Below are 23,784 nucleotides of genomic sequence, written 5' to 3'. Positions count from 1 at the left end.
ATTCTTTCGATGTTAGATAGCCCATTTGTCGAGGAAGGCTACAGGCTATCATCACGCTAAGACCAATAGGGGCGGAGCAATGCGGGTAAAACCGCGCGGCACAGCAGTTGTATATAAAAGATAAATATTTTACATGACGTCGTTTTAAATTCAGTGTCCGCCCGCGTAAAATAACTTTGTGGGTTTGGTATAAAATCAAATAATAGGTGTATTGTTACTAGTTAACATTTCAAATCACTACATAGTATAAAATAAAGTCTCTTTCTCTGTCCATATATCGCTTTGTATGCTTAAATCTTTAAAACTACGCAACGGATTTTGATGCGGTTTTTTTAATAGATTAAAGTGATTCAAGAGGAATGTTTTAGTATATAATTTATAAGGTTTAAGACAAAGCAGGCGAAGCCGCGGACCGTAAGCTATAGTAAATAATAAATTGTGTCTATTTTAATTTTAGTCGACAATTTTAACGACTTTTAAATGTTCACAAAAATATACAAACGTTAAAAAATAACTTGCTTTTTCAATGATTTCCATACACAAACTAAATATGCATTCATCAATAAAAACAGTGATTTGTACACAAAAACAGCGGTGCCGGCACTTCGCCAAATGTTGCCTGTATAAATATGAAGCGTACACAATATTTCAAAGCTAATATATTCAGTTACTAAGCATTTGTGGTATGAATTTGACCAGAATAATGCAAGAACAGCGCAATCGAGCGTGCTACGAGAGTTTTGATAAAATTAAAATTACATGCCTTGCAATTTTAAGCTTGATAATACAAGCTGTATTAAAAATAATTAACAATCTATTTTGATTTTCTACAGCAAATGTAAATGGAAAAGTTGATAATTCAAAGGTTGAAATAATACGATTTGCAAGTTAAACAGACTCAGGCGCGGTCATTATATGGATCGGTGACCGCTTTGTGTTGTTGGAATTAGGACTTAAAAAGTATATATTTTCGTTGATAATCGTCCAGCAAGACTAATTACTGTATATAAAAGCAATAAGGCTTAGCTGTATAGCTTTACCAAGACAATATATTTCAATAAAACTCATTATTCAAATCAAATAACCATTTTTATTGAAGCAAATGCTTTAATACAAAACTCTACATGTAGGCTTGTTGCTAACACGGCAATATATCACCATTATTCCTTTATCCGCTCAAAATATTATCCAAAAAGCCGTACGTGTATACTCATCCTTCCTACTAATATTATAAATGCGAAAGTTTGTGAGGATGTGTGTCAGTGTGTGTATGTGTGTGTTTGTTACTTTTTCACACAAATACTACTGAACCGATTACAATTAAATTTAGCACACATACTAAGAGCTAGCTTGAATTAACACAGGATAGGTTTTATCCCGGAAATCCCACGGGGACGGGAACTATGCGAGTTTTTCTTTGAAAACGCAGGCGAAGCCGCGGGCGGAAATCTAGTATTATATAATTCTTGCGAAAAATATTCGGTATATATTGTAGGTACAAGTAACGCTGCATAGCGGTGACAGTCTGATGGATATATCGCTCAATAAGGTTTGCTTCATGCTTCAACAGTTTAGTGACAGATTTTCTGCCGATTTTTCTAGTCACATGCTGATCCTTGGTCAAAGTGGGTAAGGGATTACAACTTTTACGATATATCCGAAATACATACATACTGTCTCGTATTCTATAGGTAATAATTAATCTTCAAAAATCAGTGTAATCATAAAGAAACTGACTAAAAAGCCAGTTTAATCATAAAGAAACTAACTAAAACTGTTCGTCACACGATATACCCCTCTTTGACGCATTGGTCAGAATCCATGAATATTTGTTTATTTTTCAACAAGTCATGCGAGTCGCAACTGCAAGTTGATTTCGCAAAACCGCCTCTGTGATACGTTCTAACAAAAAACTATAAATAAATCTATCAATCAAAGTTCAAAGGTTATTTTTGTAATAAATCACGGGCTATGAGTGGAATGATATATTATGCACTCTAGAATTCCAGATTTGGTCAACAAACTCTCATATTTCTGGCGCGGGCTGGGATTAAGTATTAATGTGGATTTAGAAAAGCTAGACTAGACCATTGACTTTCTTAATGTGCCCTATAGTCTTATTGTGTATCTTGCCAATTCTCATCGCCTTGATGGAATGGTTAATGCATGAGTGTATAAGTGAATCCAACACAGTACACCGGTCAATCACCTATTTGTTATTATATTAGTTCAGAGACCCTATTATAGCATTAAGGAATATAATATGGAAGATGAAAATCCATGGAGGGTTGTCGCGTAAGAACCACAGGACAGTTCTTTGGCATATTATGATATATTATGTAGTTAGATATAAGTTACAGATTATGTAATATTGACATGATTTTAAAAGAGCAACTATGGAGTTTCTTGCCGGTTCTTCCCTATAGATACTGCTTTCCGAATTGGTGGTAAATGTTAAAAATACTTATGTAATGACGATTCGAAAGTGCTACTAAAAGTAGTCTAATTGAATAAATAAATGTTTGACTTTGAGTTTGAGTTTAAAGACTATGATACAAATCTATATTATTAACCCAAAAGACTATCGGAACTTCAGTGTAATTAGTTCTATAACTTGAATAGTTCATTATAATTAGTTCTGTAGATTGTTCATAAGTAAAAAACCTAGGTATATCAAAAATTTATTGCCTCCTTCGTATTACCCCAATTCGGAGCTATAGTCGTAATTAGTTAATTGTCAACAACAGCCGTGTTCTTAAAACATTCAATAACAAAACTTTTCTTTTACAGTAAATTGCTGTTACAGCTATATTTCCAGTTGTATAACTCACTTCAAATAATAGTTATAATTACTATTAATTATCTGTACTGCCTTTGAACCCATGACATTTAAAGAAAACTAGCTTTTATCTTCACTTCGTGTCTTTTTATATCTCTGTGTATGAATCATAGTATGAATATTTTGCCATCTCTTGCAAATGGCGGTAATAAATGTATTTCTGTCTAAAAATGATACAAAAATTCTGTTCCATTATCTTTAAAGAAGTAGCATCTAGTCCTAAATCTCTGCGAATAAACTGCATGCATCGAAATATGCTCTAAATCTAGCTGAGTTTGGAAAGTGGCTAAATTATGTGGTACGAGTGTGCATAAGATTTGGCTTAAGGCGACTGCAGTTTTCCCATTTCTCGCTGCCGGGTCACAGGGAATATCCAAATTGGTTCATGCTCGAATTTCAAATGGTTTATTAAGAATTGGAAAATTAATACCCGCTTTAGTGCTGTTGTTTTGTTTTGTAGTTGTGTGTTTGGCATTTCGCTCCGAGTTCAGTTTGGGAGAAAATTGAACTGTGTTGCTTGAAAATTTACATGAACGGTAAACCATAACATCTATCAATATGTTATTTTTTTATTTGGGTACCATCTTGCCACGAGGAGGTTCTCTCAATTAATTTTTCAGAAGTATTTTGTTAAGCGAATATATATTTTCCACAATCGTTATTTCATGTATGTCTTTTGATTTATCTCCATAATTTTCCACAATTGATTACAAAACTTCGTCTTCCAATTTAACATCAACAAATCAATTCTACTTGCGACTTAAATTTGTCTGAAAAGTTCCCTGATTTATATGTCCCTTCACTTACATTTCTCAACAGTCATATCAATTTACAGCTTTTATTTGCTAAGGGTACTTATTCAAAGTCTACAGAAATTTCGCAGAAGTACTGCACTTATTTACGGTCTAATTTAGCTGATTCCCTCGACGCGATATCTGATCATATTTTCTAGACGTCTTCTAGTCTGAAAGTTTGCACTTAAATCAAATTACGTACGAAATATCTTGGAATACGATGTGTTGGAATAAAAAAGGGATTATTAAAAACGAAAAATTTGATTTATCGTGATCTTGCAATGGTTATGCGGTTTCTTATCTGAAAATAATCATTTGTAATAATTTCTCAGCTAAATACATATTTATTGATAATGAAACCCGTTTATTAATCTAAACAGATTTAAATGTACATAAGAAATGGTAATTAAAATACAACGATTAAACTTATTCCCATAAATAAAATATACGTTCATGTAGTTAATTAAATAATATTATTTACTAGTAACTACTGAACTAAGGCTCCCTCTAAATTATAATAAGCCCCTATTCAAATATGTCTTTGTTGTATGATTAAACCGTTCATATCAACACGTTCATAAATCTCAGGCTCATCTGCAAAATATCTGTACTTATATTACACATCATATCCAATATCCGTCAGACTAATTCATCAGGGATATGTATTATTTATAGCACCACACCAGCCACACCGAATTCCACCTTATCATCAAGACCTAAAGTTCATATTGCTGTAATATTTGTCAATATCGAAAGCACGCCGAAAGCATCTGCTTCGACAGAAATAGGACCCAGGTTACTCATACGTGATATTGATTTAAATGTAATAAAACTGAAATTTCTATTGTCTGCATTTTTGTTTTATGCGTCTTCTTTATTGCTATCATTTATCCTTGCTATATTCTATATTTTCTAGACACTTTCAATTACTTTATATTTTTATTTTGCGTCTGCATTTTCAAGTTAATTGTTATATTCTTTTACAAGCAGTGCTACTGCAACGCTCATTAAATTTTTATATAAAGTTACACGAAAAATCTTTCTCGATTTCTCTTGCAAACTGTACTTGCGTTATTATCGCTATTATTTTGCGAATTTCAGTATTTTTAATTGTTTTTCCTGCTCTTTTTATATACGCTTTAATTAACATGACTGTGGATATACAACGTATCTTCATCATTCAATGATTATTTTAATCAGCTGTATCGTATAACACACAATTATATATAGGTTACAGATGTTCGCTTTCAAATATCACGTACCAATAACAAGGGGATGTAATTATATGGAACTGTTCGTAGGTTACAGCCTACAGGTCACTACTTGGTTACCTGTTTTAATCCAGAACTGACGTAATGCAGTGTATTTCTTCATAATTCAAATACATCTTTAAATAGTCACATCGTTTCTAAACAAATATATTAAATTAAATCACAACATTTCTAAACAAATATATTAAATTGGGATTTCGATGGCACCATTGTTTACAGAAGTTCGCTTTCAATAGCACGTACGAATAACAAGGGGATGTAATTATATGGAGCTGTTCTTAGGGTCCAGGGAACCGCTTAGTCACGTCGTACGGGTTTTAATCGAGAGCTGATAAATGACGTGGCTTGTTGGCGAGGTCGGATTGCGGGAACTTTTTGCTGAACGTACGGACATGTGTTTGGAAAGTGAGGGTAGTTGAATCGTGTGTTATTTTTGCAATGAGAGTGAGTAGTTCGGTTCGCTGATATTAGAATCTCGATCGTTCGATTTTGGTAATCGTATGTGGGTTGATGACATATGAATCAGTTTTGTTATTGTTTTGGAGTTTATTATTAGGGTAAGAAGTTAATTTAGATGCTGTGTTTAAAACGGCGTCACCTTAAAGTTAGATGTATCCTACTATTTTAAGAATATTTTAGCTATGTACATGAGCAAAATACCATTTTGATTACATTAAGGAAAATCAATATTGGATAAGGGTTTTTATTAGTCGTATATAAACAGTTATATAACGAGCGATACAGGAGGGAATAACTAGTAAAGTATTTACTATGTTGTTGCTGAAAAGTTGCCAACTTTCGTCGACTAATCGCCTCGACCCAAAAACAGAGTTAGGTTAATAGGGAATTATGACTAATTGACATATCATCGCTTTATAGGAAAATCGGGGTCAACATACTACTTCCTACTTAAATCCTCTGGAGTAGGTCTTATAAGTATATCAGATACATGCGCTAAGTTTTGTCTTTAAAATCTGATTTATACATTGTTATATTAAGTTAGATGTCGTTACCAACACATTTTGCGATTCATTTTTATATATAAGATAAGAGTCAAAGTGCTTATTCTATAATAAAAGCAGTCAAAACTAATACCTATATGGCCACAAATAAAAGTAACATTAAAAAATAATATCCACAAAAAAACAGTGATCAAAATACACCCCAGAGAAGTCCATAGGCTCGTAAAAATTAAATTTAATGTTTACGACGTAATCGATTATTATGGGACCTATTTCGTGAGGTCATTCTGTGTAAAATATGACTAGCTATAGCGGATATCGGCAAAGTGATTAGACCCTAATATCAGTCTTCAACAGTAGACCCATATTAAAATGACTGTAACATTTTTGTATAAATTTTTATATGATATCAACTTTTTGCCGACAATGTGACGAAATTTGTAAGCGCTTAAAACATAATATCTATAATTTAAACTAATTTTTTATATAGAGCTAAAATAGTCATGTTTTTGGAAATTAAAGAACTGATTGAAGTGACATAATCTCCTATTTTTGCAAGTTTATAAACTAGGAATTGTAATTGGATAATATCGATAATTAATGTCCACAAAGCTAAAGTATGATATTATGGTACCAAGCGTAGGCAAAAATTCATAATATGCATATTGCATAGGCATACACACTCTTTTATTTGCTTGTATACGTATTTTTTCTATCGTACAGAATACCGTAATCAAAAACACCGTCCTACCAAGACGTAAAAATACCCCGTTATTTTCTTTGAAATTTGTTTCATGCATGTATATGGATTTGAAATACATAAATAATTAAAAATAAATCAAAAACGTGTGTGACCAACCCGTACTTTAGCTAGCCTAAACATTACATTATTTATCGTATAATTATGTAGTGTTATTGTATTTTAATTATATGAAATGCTACTTCTACTTTCTAGAAAAAAATCTCACAATATATCTTTAAGAAACCTCGGTGCATACAGATCCCTAAGCAATTTCTTTTCAACACTGAAAAAACGTGACGGCTATAAATAAACAAGTTGCTGCTATTTACAACCGAGTAACTTGCTTCGGAGGGAGCCTGCAAAGTTTGTTGCTAAAATTATACAAGTCAACTTTGTTAACGTATGTTGGTAATATAAACCCACTAAGCTTGTCAAAAAATACGTATTAAAGGTTTGTTGCTTTTAACCTATTCACTCAGTAAACATAACTTACCTACTTACTATAGTGAATCGCGTTACTCTGTTAACAATACCCAACGTGCTCTGTTGTTTTTAGCAAAGTTGTTTCGTAAAACTAGCTAAGTAACACGATAATGTTAATCATATTTATTGGGTAGGGACAGCCAATCTACTTTGTTACTTCTACTCAATTGAAAATTTGTATACGTAGCCAAGTTACTGGGTACTGTCAATCGTGTTCATTGGTTAACTATAACTAAATATACTCTGTTCTTTTTAGTCAATTAAGATTGGTATATTTAGCCAAGTTACTTTGTATTCTTAGGCGGGTTTATTAGGTAACCATAGCTAAAATACTTTGTTGCAAGTACTAATTCAAACGACACATATTAAGCTATATATTTTCAGTATAAGCTGACCTGTGAATGTTTGTAAAACCTATACAAGGTGTAACAGAAAGGGGATATACACATCCGAACAGGGCGTGATGCACTGATGAAACTGAACAACGTTTCCCAAGGAAAATGGGTCGAAAGATGAAAAAAAAAATTAAACCTCTCCATTATTTTCATCTTTTCTTTGGGAAAATTGTTCAGTTTCATCAGTAGGTACATCACGCCCTGCTTAAATGTGTAACCCCTTTCTGTTACACCCTGTATCATGTATGCAATGTGAAGTCAGCTCACACTGAAAATATTTACCTAGTTCGATATGTTGTCATTTGTACCATTATTAGTGCAGGGGGCAAAATTTTGGCATGTCGGAAAAAAAGCCAATGAAACGTTCATGTAGGAAAATAACACTCATTTTGCCGACACACCAAAAACTTATAAGAAACTGAAAGAAAATTATGCACATTAATGAAATTAGCTTTATTCAGTACACGATACAATCATTTCAAGTAACATACTACTTACAGTTAGATACTACTACTTTTAAAAATAGTACACAATTCACAATGTCAAGAAACAATAACTATTTTGTGTTTTAATTTTCACATTAACATAATCAATAAATCATGAGTAAACTTTTAAGGAATGACTCACACTACGAACCTGAACAACTTTAATTAGGTCTATACCTAATCCAAGGCCAAATCCAACATCGTAAAAGAAATATCAGCTGTTTCATATACAAAAGTGGAATTATCTACTCTGCCAAAATCTACGGAACAGCTGATTTTATTTCGCGATGTTGGAGTTTGTTCTATAATGAAAGTGGTTTAGGTTTGTTTACATCAAAACAAACAACCATTATGGTAATGTAAGCAAGTTACTACATCTAAATATTGTACTTATATGTATTTGATAAGTCAAAAGTTTAGGCAAAAACTATAGAATAAGTTAGGAGAATAAGTAATCTTTTTAATCTAATAATTTTATTACAACCCAACAAGTAAAACCGTTATTTTAAACATTTGAATTTATTCTCATTAAAACATAATTCACATTCGTCGTCGGGAAAATGATCATAAATGCTAAAACTTAAACATTTTTTGCACCAAAAAAAAATTAAAATACAATAAGCTCTTTACATATTATATGGGAACTATATCCTACCTAATGTAATTTACTAAAGTTATAGGTATTTAATAAAGTAATAAGTATATGACAATATCTTGCTTGATCAGAAGTAACTTACTAATTCAAATATTTTTGGCTTGATTGTGGGGAAGCTTTCAGTGATATATTGTCCTTTGGTTTTCACAATCTTTTTCTAGCTGTAAACAAGCTGTAAAATATAAAAAAAACCTAAGTTATTTACTTATACAAAAGTAATTAAACTAAAGCAGACAAAAAATTCAAAAAAATTGAACTCACCAGAAGATATCCTTTGGGTTTTTTAAGAGCCGCATATTCATTGTATTGAGGTATTGGAGCTATAGTTAACTATTTTGCAGCAATTAGCTTCGTCTCTGTAGAGTCTTGCCACTTTAGTTCTACGGTTGTCCATGGCTGTTTTTGAGCCCTAATAGTTTGTCTTCTGCATCTTGCTCTTCTATAATAGTTTGATTAAAATTCAAAATGATGATGAAAAGTTTTTAATGTAAATTTGAATCTGCCTTGTAGGTGCTGAGGCGGCGCTTCAACAGACACGTTCGTCACTCGACTATGATTTGATAGAAATGGCTGACTTTGCGGGCTACGCAGCCAATTCCTTGTTTCATTTTTATCAAGTTACTCGGTCAAAAATAGTATTCGCTCCATTGTTAATTGCCGAGCTGTGCTTATCTCCCAATAGATAAGTTACTTGTTTGTTTTTAAGTAAGAAACACGGTTATATGCATCATAGAAAGTTATTTAATTTTAGCCAAATAATATTATGTCTAAATTTAAATGATTTACTTGTCATTCAATCATTATGTAAGCTTGTTTATTTTTAACCGAACTCTGTGTAAATAGTAGCCAACTATGGTTAAGTCTAAATTTAAATAACTTGCTTATCATTAAATAATAACGTAAGCTTGTCTATTTTGAACCTAATTCGGTAAAGGTAATATTGACCGAGTCGGTAATTATGAAATAAATAAGTACTTTTTTAATAATAGCCAAGAATATTTAGCAATACTTGCTTGTATAATACTAGCAAAGCTTTAATGCATATTTTAAATATGTCTTAATTGAATGCAGCAGAATAATTTTTAACCGAGCTAAATTGGTACTTTGCTAAAGAAAATTTTTCTCAGTGAATCTTCACTGATAAAAGTCCCAAGGGCAGGTTATTTTGTTATTCCATCTAGACTTAGAAAATGTAATTTATTGAATGTGAAATATCTGTAATGGGTTTTCGAAGTAATTTTTTGAATACTGCCGTACCTTTAAAACATAAAGAAATAAATTATTCTTCGAGTTTCATAAAATTCGAGGTACCTATAAGTAACTAGCTTACCGCCCGTGGCTTCGCCCGCTTTGTCTAAAACCTAATAAATTATATACTTAAACCTTCTTCTTGAATCACTCTATGTATTAAAAAAAACCGCATCAAAATCCGTTGCGTACTTTTAAAGATTTAAGCATACATAGGGACAGAGAAAGCGACTTCGTTTTTTATCTACTATTAGGGATGGTGAAATATTAATGTTTGTACAGAATCAATTTAAACTTAACATTAAATTTCCACCAAATTATAAGTCTCCGCAGTTTGAGATAAAACACAATAATCATAACATCCCTCCATTATTATAATACCACAGTATTACAAATTACAATATTATTTCCTATATATTGTAATACTGTGGTAATACTATAAACATACCAAACACATATAAAATTAATTTTTAACCGACTTCAAAAAAAAGGAGGAGGTTATATCTTCAAATAATGTCTACAACGTTATCATAACGGAATTAGACTTCCGACAATATTCTCAACCATATAATTAGTGTTACATGTAATTATAAAAACTTGTTATTACGTGAAACCACAGTTTTATAAAACGTAGGTACATACTATGTTACGGTATATGCGAAAATTCCGACATAATGACGTCGGGCCGGCTCGCAATTAAAATTTTTATTTGGACTGCATGCTCTGTGTGTCGTTTAATCTTTTTTAACGATGATCGGGATATTAATTTTGTAATACGTTTCGCATTTGGCGGTTGAGAATTCGAGACACGTGGATAATGTTAGCGTATTCAGATGAAAATGAAACGGTGTAATACTATAGCTTTTATTAAATTGTTTGTTGAATTTAAGGTTTTTAAACTGTATACTCAAATTCTAGAATAAGAGATGGTGGAATTGTTAGTTTCGGACTTCATACTGATATTAATAGGTACTTACACTTGTTTTAAAAGATTATACGACGAATAACGTCTTGAGTTTGATTAAAGACTACTAAGGATTTAAAAGTCGATTAATTCTGTTAATAAAATTCCATATATTTAATAATAAATTTTGCAGAAGCGCATTAATAAGTGTCGACTCTTCACAAACAATATAAATAATGAAATTTCGCACACGGATATCGGTCAATTAAGCAAAGCTGGCATGTTCACAGTACTCACACTTATGCAATTTCACTTACAGTATGTTCAAAAATAAATGCGACTCTAGTTTCATTTTAGAAAATATTCAAGTTTTAGACTGGCTTGCATATTCGCTCGTCTTTTAATTCTATTGAATATGCTTAGGATATGTCACAACTTAGCGCTCTAAAAGATTTTCCGCAAAATTTAATTACGGATCAACAACTTTCCAAAGAACACATACTGCAATAAGACATTGGTATTCAATTTTAAGTAAGAACAACCGATATCGTTTGTAAATTAATGTAAATGGTGATAACTCTGATTATTAATTAGTAATTTGATTTTTGAAAAAAAAAAATGCCGATTTTAGTCAAAATTTATATTTTTCTAAAAAGATCCTTATCATCCAAATTTCCACCTTGGTGAGAAAAATTGACATTTCTAATGAAAATGAACAAAAAATTAAATGATTTTATTAAATACTGTAAAATAGTATATAATTCTTCCATTTACTGTATCACAAAATTCTTCATAGATTTTTAGATATTCGTACTACACCAATTACATCACCCTGTATTTATAAACAATTGCAAAATATGACACATACATAGGCCGGGAGATACTGACACAAAATTTCGGGTCATTTGTAACAGAATGGCGGTTCTACAGAGGTCTTATTACGCAATGACAAAAAGAAAAATGATGGTCAGAACGCTGGTACCGGCGGACTAGTCGCGTGGGCGTAAGTCACACTCGTCGGATAAGTAAGACCCCTCTAGACCGCCATCCTGTTACAAATGACCCGAAATTTTGTGTCAGTATCTCCCGGCCTAACATGTGCAATGTGTAAATGTGTTGACGTTCCAGCTCTTCTTAATATACTTATAACAGCTATCGAAATATAATTTCTCTCAATGCAGCCATGTCAAGCAAACCGACCAATTATAAGAGATGAACCGAACATGGGTTTCACCGAATACGAACATTCGGCCGAATATTCGGTAACACTTTTACCGAACCGAATATTCGGTACACCCATATTTTGCATTAAGTTAACCTTTTTACCAACCTGCTTTAGTTGAAAACAAAGCTTCAGTGACGACAAAATCAGAAATCTACACTCTAGAATACTTAGGGGCCATCCATAAAGTACGTCACACGTAAAGAGGGGGGGAGGGGGTCGACAAAGTGTGACATGATGTGACAAGGGGTGGGAGGGGTCCTAAGTTTCGTGACATCACATTTCAAAATCTAGAGGTACTAATCGCGTAATTTGAAATATAAATTAAACTAAAAAATATGTCCAACTCTATCTTTAGGGCAATACGGTTTAAATTGTTTTGTGGACAATTTATATTTATTCATTAGTTTATTTTTTTGTTATTGTTTCAAATATTTGATATTATGTTGATTTCATAAAAAAGTACTTAAATTAAATGGAAATAAAACTATTTTGAAACTGCTGTTTTAATTTAATAATTTTTCGATGTAAAATTGCAAAACATGTTACGTCACACTAGGGAGGGGGGGGGTCTTAGAAATGTGACCACCTGTGACAAGGACGGGGGGGTGCTCAAAAACTCATGAAATTAGTGTGACGTACTTTATGGATGGCCCCTTACCTCATTACACTGTACTATACTGTACCTACACTCAAATCATGATAAAACACGGGTCTTAACAGTAAAAACTTGAGTATTATTTTGCCGAACGTAAGGTGATTCAGCCGAATATTCGGCCGAATATGAATATTCGGTAAAGCTGCCGAATATGCCGAATACCGAATATAAAACGAATATTCGGTTCATCTCTACCAATTATACCTTTAATTTGCGCTGCATGTCTTTTAATCCCCAGTTTGATATTTCTGTAAAACTGGACGCAATTATCCATTTCATGTGTCAGAAATAATGGCACATTTCGTTAGTCATTAGTTCTACTTACCCGTAAGGTATTTGGAAACAAAGATGGTTAAAATGGTAGTTTTTTCGTAATTAGGAGTATAGAAAAGACTGTATTTCGATGTCAGAAAATTCTTATTAATTACCTACATAAGACTTGACATGCAGAAATTAGCAAGTTTTGTTCATCCTTACTTTCTCTTTACATACAGACAGACAGACTGTCTGTACAGACACTGTACAGACAAACAGTAACTGTTTAGATAACTTATCACATTTTTTTTTTATATTAAGAGAATGCGATAGTATACTTGAGAGATATTGTGCCTACGTCAGAAGTTGCTGGTGGAATCTGCTCTATAGTTAGACTGATGACTGATGTCTGTGTAGTTATACAAAATTTTGTAGTTGAAAGATTTGAATTTTTGCCTAGATTGATGTTAGGATTGCCGTTGTTAATTATAATAAAATTAAACATCTGGTCAGTAATTTCAATCCGTTGTATATTAAACAACACATACCTCGTGCGGCGTGCAGTATTCATCACGCAGTAATTCCTAATTTTAGCAGCAATCAATAGTAGTTATGCACATCATGGCTTGCTTCATTTCCACAATGCGTTGTGGTCGTATAACATGACAGAACACAGGACCACAGTGAACTATGTGGTCCTTGTGACTCACAATACCTGAGTGGTTTGTGATAAGCCATAACATTGCAATGTGGGTATTTAAAGTGACCATAACGCTTTGTGAACTGGTAGTACTTACATTAAATATTTCTGTTTTGGAACATCTTACATGATATTTTTTTTACTAGCTCTTCCGGCAAATGTTACCTTACTCCTATCAATTAGGGGTATGAAAAATACATGTTCGATTCTGAGTTACCCAATATACCTACAAAATTTCACGAGAATCGATCAAGCCGTTTCCGAGAAGTTTAACTGCGGTGTATTATTATATGTATACTAGCTTTCCGCCCGCGGCTTCGCCCGCTTTGTGCTTTAAACTATACTATCTCTCAAGTTGGATCGAACTGCACATTGTGTGCGAATGGGGAATATTCATGTTTTTCTTTTTTGTCTTAAATTAATAGTTTACTATTTTATAACGTAGAAAAAAATATTAATGGGCTTCAAAATTCTCTAGATATTTTTAAAAATGAAATTCAAAACTTTTAAAAAATTTAAGCAGTTCAAACGCCGCCATTGTGCGCGCGCTTTGCGTGACGTCACATGACACGTCCAGTGGGTGTTTACCTTAGTGTTTACTATGGAGTGATGAATACAATGTCGTATCAGATGACGTCACATTTCGTTCGACCTGTGGTGGCGCGTTTTGGAAGTTTGAATTTCGCTCTCTTATTTTGCACTTTTTGAATATTATTTTAGGGGTTTAAATAATAAGTAAATAAAAAAAAATCCTTTTCATTATAATATTACGATAATAAGTATTCGAGAAAAAAATATTTTAGGACATTTAAAATTTTATGCATATTCCCTATAATCGGTTGAGTGGTTTAGGAGTCCATTGAGGACAAACATTGTGACACGAGATTTATATATATATTATATAAGATTAGATATGCTAGAGTTTGTATTTCGTTTACATTACACGATGTTATAATAATATCATTTTTGTGTATGGCGATATTCCATATATCGAGAGGAATATAAGCTACTTTTAAATTCACTTTGACAACGCAGGTGAAGCTGCGGGCAATAGCTACCTTACCTTTGTTATATTTACCTGCTATATTTTGCTTATGATTGAGCCCAATTTGTATTGATATTTGCAATAATTAACCGACTTCAAAAAAAAGGAGGAGGTTATCAATTCGGCCGGTATATTTTTTTTTTTTTTTTTTTTATGTATGTACACCGATTACTCCGAGGTTTCTGAACCGATTTACGTGATTCTTTTTTTTGTTCGATGCGGGATGGTGTCGAATTGTGCCATAAAAATTTTATTCGAATAGGCCCAGTAGTTTTTATTTTATAAGCATTTTTGTCTGTAGGTATTTGTAAATTTTGCAAGTGCAAGTTTGAAGTCGGTTGTTTTTAACGCAGTTATCACTTGTAAAGATTCCGTTTGGTTAATTCTGCATCAAATAATATTAAATTCGTGATGATAATATATCTATTTCTATTATTAGTTAAATAGTCTTTTTAGAAAATAATTTTTCAATAATTTCTTCAATCAAACTAACAGTTTTACGTTTGTAAATCTTTTAGTTTGAAATTCTTCCTTATTATTACAGAAAGGCGCGAGTTCGAATCCCGCCTCGTGAACAAATTAAAAATTTCTAACAAATGATCATAATAATATTACTTGCGTGTTTACGTTATTGTGTAATATGTATCACACGTATGTCCCTTGGCCCTATGAAGGACATTTAACTATGCATGTGTCCCCGGGGACCGTCCCACTCTGATGCTAAGAGCATTGTGTTTAATTATTACCTGAGATAAACGGCTTGGTTAAATTACTGTGTGTACAATTACAAGTTTACATAATATTATGTGTGCATAACTAGCTAGCTTCTGGCCGTCGCTTTGTTCCTTAAAACATATGGATTTTCAGTATTTCACCTTACACAATGTAGTCTTTCCTTGATATATTAAACTAGCTGTGTTGGTCTAAGCGTGATGATATATCTTCCGAAAGAATTTTTCAAATCCGCCCAGTAGTTCCTGAGATTAGCGCGTTCAAAAAACAAACAGACAAACCCTTTAGCTTTATAATATTAGTGTAGATTAATACATGAATACCAATTGCTAATACCAAAACTAGTAATTCTTACAAACATATTGAAATTAATATTACCTTTCCTATGAATGCTTTCATGTTTTAAGAGAAAGTGCATAAAAACTAAAAACTCAGATTTAGTCTAGATTCTTGACTAAATCCTATTAACAGTTTATTTTAACACACGATAGCTAACGACCTAAAGTGTCGCTTCAAGATAAGCGATACAAAATATCCTAACATAAAAAGCTTAGGTGCAGGATTAAAGCATGTTATAAATTATGTAATACTAGCGGTCCACCCCGGCTTCGCCCGTGGTACATATTTCCGTTTTCTCTACATAAGAAACATCTTCGCACTTCAAGGAATAACAAAAGAATTATCGAAATCGGTCGAACGGGTGGTAGCCGTGACCAAGGAAAACGGGTTTCATTATAAATCATGTAATATAAACAAAGCTAAACTTTATTTAAAAACGTATTGATTATCGTTTATCTAGATTAATTATTTATCAGTGCACCTATTAATTTAATTTTTATACAATAACTTCATCCCATAAAACTTTAAAGTTTACGATTTTACAAATAACGTTAACATTTCCATTTTGTGTTGATAAATCACATTCGTATAGTTTTCAATAAACAAAATTCAATTCTACATTCAATGGAATTTTATTTTACAATATCAGACGAGATCGTAGCATTAAACGTTAAAATTCATGACTCTGTGTTGCGATGCGAAGGAATTTCATATTACATAATATGTACCTATAGCTATTTGTACGTACTACAGGCTATTTAAAAGGTACATTGTCTTGGAAAAAGTAGGTTTTCTCGACTTTCTAAGAATATAATTTTCATATAAAAGATAAATTTAATATAGTATTTTTGTAAGATGTGAACTAGGTTCGAAATTATACTTCTTTTCTTAACTTTCCATTATTAAGAAAAAGGTGTAGGTAATAGCCAACTATATGTAATATTAATATCTTATATCACTATACTAGCTACTCCCCGCGGTTTCACCCCCGTGGCTCCACTTTTGTTGGTCATAGCGTGATGGTATATAGCCTATAGCCTTCCTCGATAAATGGGCTATCTAACACGAATTTTTCAAATCGGACCACTAGTTCCTGAGATTAACGTGTACAAACATACTCTTCAGCTTTATAATATTATAAGTATAGATTACATGGAGAGACAAAAATAAATAATGAATATAGTTTAAAAACCTCCAAAACACGCCTAAACTTATGAAATTATAGTATTGCCACCGATCCTTGATAAATGTACAAAGTTTGAAATAAATCTGTCCGTTTAAAGTGGGTCAAAATCGAGCCTAAAGGAATGGCTACTTGATATACAGGTGAAGCGAGTAAAACTGTACTAGATACTTACATAATACTACTGTATTAGATACTTACATAATAATAATTGAACATTATTTTCATGAGATATAATGTAAGTATATGGAATATTTGCAAGACCTCTTACTGAAAACTGGCATAGCAACAGAAAATGTAACCATAACAAGGCTACACCCACACTTGAACACACATACGGCTCAGCCTACACTAAACGTACACGTGTGTGCGCTGAGCCTTATATTAATATCCCGGTACATGTGACCGGAAATCTCCAGGGGTGGCGGACAAATATCGAAATTAACAAACAATACGCAATCATGTGCGACTGTCTGGTTGTTACAATGAGTTTTACCGACCTTCAAGAATGATAATCTTGTTTGTTGTGTTTTTTTGTGTTTTTATTGGGTCTTTGTATCGTAAATAGTTCAGGAGATTAAACGCTCCTTTAATATTAGTAAAAAAACCTAAACCTTATTAATGAAATCAATTCTTATACCGGCTACTCACCTACCTGCTGCAGAGGCAATTTTTTTGTTGCACTCTTAATTGTAATGTGTATAGGCAAGCTGGGGCCAATTAAGAGAACAGAAAAATTGCTCCGATGGCCGTCCAACCGAAATTGTTGCAATATTGCCCCCGCGTACGTGAGGCTTATACAGCTCATTGTTTACGTTAAATATTTTTTGATGTGAAACTCCTTTAGGCGAGTTGAGAGTAAAATTTTAAGGCCGCGTCATAGCAATATCGTCACGTCATGGCGACGATTTTGGTATCTTTGAATCTTGCAAAGGAAGTTTCACTTCTGACACGAGTGCTCAACATTTTTGTATTAATCGATTTCTTATATTCTCTAGCATTATACTAGGTAATATTTTTATTAGGTAGTAAGTACCTAAAGTCTAACTCGCCTATATACGCGTAAAGCTAGGTGTAATTACATATAGTGTCTAAATTGGTCTAATTCAGCATTCGAGGTCAAAAACACAGTAATTAGTCACTTTCCGACACGGTAATGTACTAACATTAGGTTAATTAGCCGTTTCCGATCTACTAACGGACAAACAAAACAAACATTTCATTTAATGTGTGCGTTATGTGTGGTACAATGTTTTTAACTGTTTGTTTGTACCATTGTAGCTCAGGAACGAACGATACATTGTGGATTGTTGTTAACCGACTTCAAAAAAAAGGAGGAGGTTATCAATTCGGCCGGTATATTTTTTTTTTTTTTTTTATGTATGTACACCGATTACTCCGAGGTTTCTGAACCGATTTACGTGATTCTTTTTTTGTTCGATGCGGGATGGTGTCGAATTGGTCCAATAAAAATTTTATTCGGATAGGCCCAGTAGTTTTTATTTTATGAGCATTTTTGTCTGTAGGTATTTGTAAATTTTGCAAGTGCAAGTTTGAAGTCGGTTGTTTTTAACGCAGTTATCACTTGTTGAGTAGTGTATTTAACGGAAATAATAATAATTGGAAAAATGTTCATCTAGGGGATGGGTCGTAGAGGTGTTGATTTTTGACATCAATTTTGGAAATTTCTTCGAAATCGGTGCTGTGACTTTGTTAAGTGTTACAAACAGACAAACTTTCGAATTTATAAAATAATACGGATTTATAATTCCAGGAAAATCGCTGAAAAACATATTCATCTCTTCGTCTAAGTTTGAATGAATAATTAAATAATTATGACATTTAAGCGTTATGAGGGTTGTGGGTTCGAATCCCGTCTGTTTAAATTTAATATATGTATGCCATTGTTTGTTAGTGGTATGTTATGAAAATAATATTTAATATTAATGTGGATTAAATGAGGGTTGATATTTATTATGTATGCTTGAAGATAAGGAAATGATGAACGGATTGTGATGGGTGCATAATTTGTGCACTAGCGGTCCGCCCCGGCTTCGCCCGTGGTACATATTTCGCAATAAAAAGTAGCCTATGTCCTTTCTCGGGTATCAAAATATCTCCATACCAAATTTCATGCAAATTGGTTCAGTAGTTTAAGCGTGATTGAGTAACAGACAGACAGACAGAGTTACTTTCGCATTTATAATATTAGTATGGATTTACATCAAACGAACATAGATCTAGAGCTAGAGTAAGAGCATTATTTCGTGATCTTTTTAACCGACTTCAAAAAAAAGGAGGAGGTTATCAATTCGGCCAGTATATATTTTTTTTTTTATGTATGTACACCGATTACTCCGAAGTTTCTGAACCGATTTACGTGATTCTTTTTTTGTTCGATGCGGGATGGTGTCGAATTGGTCCCATAAAAATTTTATTCGGATAGGCCCAGTAGTTTTTGTTTTATGAGCATTTTTGTCTGTAGGTATTTGTAAATTTTGCAAGTGCAAGTTTGAAGTCGGTTGTTTTTAACGCAGTTATCACTTGTAGTAGAAACGATAACTCGAATTCTAATTAAAAGAATGCTCTACGCCTGTTTACAACTTTACACTAAAATAATTTGGTATGGTAGATTTAGAATGAGCATTTGCTCGTTTGATGAAAAAGCACCGTAATATTGTCATATTATTTGTATAAAAAAAATATATATTTACTTGTGTGACGAAATTAAGTATGAAAGAAAAATATTTAATTACCGAATGTTTCTGACAAAACATAAAATAAATAATATATGTTTTAAAGCTAAATAATTATTCTAAATAGCTTGTATTTATCGAAAGCTTGTAATAAATTTGGGATTATCCCATTATCTTTAAATACATTTAATTTAATTTAATTTAGCTTTATAAATGAGCCTCTCGTTATTAACAATTTTTACTATTCAATAAAACTAAAAGTTTTTACAAGAATAATTATATTATCATTTTGTGTTATACGTTTGCACGTGGCGTTACTAGCAGTTTAAAAGTCGTTTATAACCTTGACTTACATATTTCTAGTTTATTATTTAAGGACTAAGTGAATTATTATTATAAAATTGTAAGCTGTCTATGTCTTGCAAAATTGGATTGGAATAGGTTCAGCCGTTTAAGCGTGTTAAACTGAAAACTGACACACAGAACTAGGCAACAATTTACTTTTTTTCAGCTTAAAAATAATAATAATGAATTTGTATTTATAGATACATATTGTGTAGATAATGTGTTATCCATACTAATATTATAAATGCGAAAGTAACTCTCTCTGCCTGTCTGTTACTCAATCACGCCGTAACTACTGAACCAATTTGCATGACATTTGGTATGGAGATATTTTGATACTCGAGAAAGGACATAGGCTACTTTTTATTGCGAAATATGTACCACGGGCGAAGCCGGGCCGGACCGCTAGTATGAAATAAGTAAGAAAATACAATACAATAAGGGTTATTACGAACAGACAATTAAAATCAATTAATATGTATGGATGGACTCGCACGCGAACGCGGTCAGCGGATATAGGTAATATTTCAATATACTTAGTTAATTGTTTTATTATATTACCAAAAGGCTTTATTATACTATTATATTTCATCGCTTCATTCTTCAGATATTATTTACTATGTAGTCCCCTTTTTCAATGCTAGCAACCACGCACGCCTTTAGATTTTTTTTTTTTTTTTAATTGAGGGTATTACGACCTGACAAGTATTTGCTTGCTTTGTACGATATTCATTCCTTTTTCGTGCGCCGCAACGTACGGACGTCTTAAATAAGTGCAAGTTTCGTCATGTTGGAGAGAAATTCAAAGGAGAAAATTAATTATTATCGTATGAAGATTAGGAAGTTGAAGAAAAAACATCGTCGCATAAAACCTATAATATCATCTTCGGAATCCGAAGACGACACAAGCAAGTACTTTGGAGTTTTTAAGTGTTTTCGTTTCGATCTGTAATACGACAAATGAAAGTTTCTTGTAACTTACGAAATTGAAGCGTTGAAAAATATTCAAATATTTTTCGTTTATACCTGGAGGTTGTCCGAGATGGCATCACGAAGGTAATTTGATAGCTCATGATTTCTAGAAGTGAAATAATATTTATATATTACTCAACTTATGCCGGGAGGATGTCCGCGATGGCATCACAAAGGTTATGTAATTTTTTACTTTAGAGTACATACTTAAGTATCATTAATGTATTGATATACATATTTATACCGGGAGGATGTCCGCGATGGCATCACAAAGGTTATGTAATTTTTTACTTTAGAGTACATACTTAAGTATCATTAATGTATTGATATACATATTTATACCGGGAGGATGTCCGCGATGGCATCACAAAGGTTATGTAATTTTTTACTTTAGAGTACATACTTAAGTATCATTAATGTATTGATATACATATTTATACCGGGAGGATGTTCGAGATAGCATCACAAAGGTAATTTAATAGCTCACGATTTCTAGAAGTGAAATAATATCTAAATATTACTTAATTTATGCCGGGAGGATGTCCGCGATGGCATCACAAAGGTTAAGTAATTTTTTACTTTCGAGTACATACTACATACTTAAATATCATTAATGTATATATATATACATATTTATACCGGGAGGATGTTCGAGATAGCATCACGAAGGTTAAAATCGAAAATTTTTAATAGAATAAAAAATAAAAATAAAAGCCGGGAGGATATCCGCGATGATATCACAATGGTATTCTTATTGGAAAATTATAAATCTTTATTGGTATATTATTATTACTTATTTAATAATTATAACCAGCTTACCAGGAGGCTATTCGAGATAATAGTACGATGGTTTGTTAGTTGAATATCAACTAATGTAAAAAATAAAATAATCCTAAATCATAATTTTATAAGTACCCTCGATAACAAAACTTTTTGTTACTGGATCCAGATATCCTAGTAACTGATCCACCGACAAATTCTTTGCCGGGAATTATGAACAATACGACTGATCCAGCTGCGCTTCAAGCAAATGAACCAGCAACGGTTGTTACCACGGCCCCTCAATCGGAGCCTGTCGACTTAGAACCTGATATCTTAGCAGCATTGGGTGAAGCTAATGATGTGATTCCAGAATATGGTGAAAAAATTCACAAAAGTCTCGCCAAAATATGGTTGCCGAGCCTTAAGAAAGGGTTGATAAAGGAATCAAGATAAAGTTTTCTAAAAACTTGTTAGATTCCCGAAAATTGCGTATTCCTCCAGGCTCTTACATAAAATCCGGAGATTCAGGCTGCTACTCCTGAATCCGGTAAATTCTGGGATAAGAAAATGGCGAATTCACAGCAACAATTGGGGGCCGTTATAACAGGCGTTAATAGGGGCTTAAACTTGCGTAGTAACAAAAATAAGATGGAGGCCAATAAGTTTATAAGTGTATATGTCGCATATTCTCGGACCTACATCATCGACAAACTTTTTTGTAAGTTGTCGATCATTCTGATAGGTATAACTAATAATGCATTGTTTGGAGACATTTTATCTACTAATAAAATAAAAGCTTCGAAGGTTATAAAGCAGGGTCAACAAATAAAGATAACATCCTCCACACCAAAACCTTCTAGTTCACATGCTCACGCAGCACACACATCTCGCAGTAGTTTCCAGGGAAACTGGCAGACACCTTCTCGTTTTCAGTCAAACAGGGGGGGGGAGCGAGGAGGTTACAAGAGGAACATACATATATACCACCCTCTTCGTAGCCAAAGATGATCAGCTCGAGCTAATATTGTGCACCAAAATAACAATAAAGAATTACGTTATTTTACAATTGTTGACGCAAAATTAATAATACAACCGTTCTTAAATGAGTTAAAAAACGGTGTGGATTTACCATTTTCTAATGAAGTTTTTCAAAATTCAGTGCGTACTCAATTTTGGTCGGGGCAAGAGAAAGCTGACATGTCTGTGGCAATAAATAACCTTATAGACTTGGGAGGTATTCATGTTTGTAACCCAGTAAAGGGCAAATATATCTCAAATATATTCTTAGCACATAAATCAAACGGCGGTAAAAAATTCATACTTAATCTTAATAAATTTATATCAAAATATCACTTTAAAATCGAAGATCATAGGACGGCATCGAAACTTATCCCCGAAAATGGTTTCATGGGCTACAATAGACCTTAAAGAAGCTTACCTTTTAATGCCAATTGAGCCGGTATTTCGCAATTTTTTCCGTTTTCATTTTATAAATAACAAAGGTAATAGTGTAACTTATAAGAGTTTAAAGGTCTTTTCTATTGTGCTAAGAGTGTTTACTAAATTAATGAAGGAAGTTATAGCATTCTTAAGCCGGTTTTAAGTCTGTCATTTAACTCGACGAAATTTTATGTACAGGTAAAAATTATACAGAATGCCTAAATAATCTAAACGAGACAATAAAACTATTGTCTTGTCTAGGCTTTGTAATCAATATTGAAAAAACTTCACGGATTCCAAGTCAAAAATTTAAATTCCTTGGGTTTATATATGATTCATGTAACCTAACTTTCTTTGCCTGATGATAAACGTATTAACATATTAGTTTATTTAGTTAATAAAATTACCTACTTGTACAACCCGAGAATTTTCACACCTAATAGGTGTCTTGGTTGCTACCAAGCTGCTGCTTGTCCTGCTATTAAATACGGGTGGCTATAAACTAAGATATTAGAACGTCAAAAATATTTATTTTTAAATCAAAATAATAATAATAATGATTCCAAAGTTCATTTATCAAGTTATATTCTGGGTGAATTAAATTGGTGGTCACAACTTAAATAAAACAAATTTTATGAAATCTCCAAAATTTACATT

The 23,784-nt window shown here is 32.6% G+C and overlaps 1 protein-coding gene and 1 long non-coding RNA gene across 3 annotated transcripts in view; one reads left to right on the top strand and one right to left on the bottom strand.

Annotated features, from left to right (window-relative positions):
• LOC123701518 overlaps positions 1 to 23,784 on the top strand; it is a 172,795-nt gene that overhangs the window by 134,187 nt on the left and 14,824 nt on the right. The window lies entirely within an intron of this gene.
• Positions 8,684 to 9,486, bottom strand: LOC123701519. Its single transcript, XR_006752749.1, has 2 exons — positions 8,888 to 9,486; positions 8,684 to 8,787 (listed from the first exon to the last, which is right to left on the bottom strand). It is a non-coding gene; the product is annotated as an uncharacterized LOC123701519 (long non-coding RNA).

Source organism: Colias croceus, chromosome 21, assembly GCF_905220415.1.
Source record: "Colias croceus chromosome 21, ilColCroc2.1".
In the NCBI taxonomy this organism is placed as follows: domain Eukaryota; kingdom Metazoa; phylum Arthropoda; class Insecta; order Lepidoptera; family Pieridae; genus Colias; species Colias croceus.
This window is presented reverse-complemented; position numbering and strand designations above follow the sequence as displayed.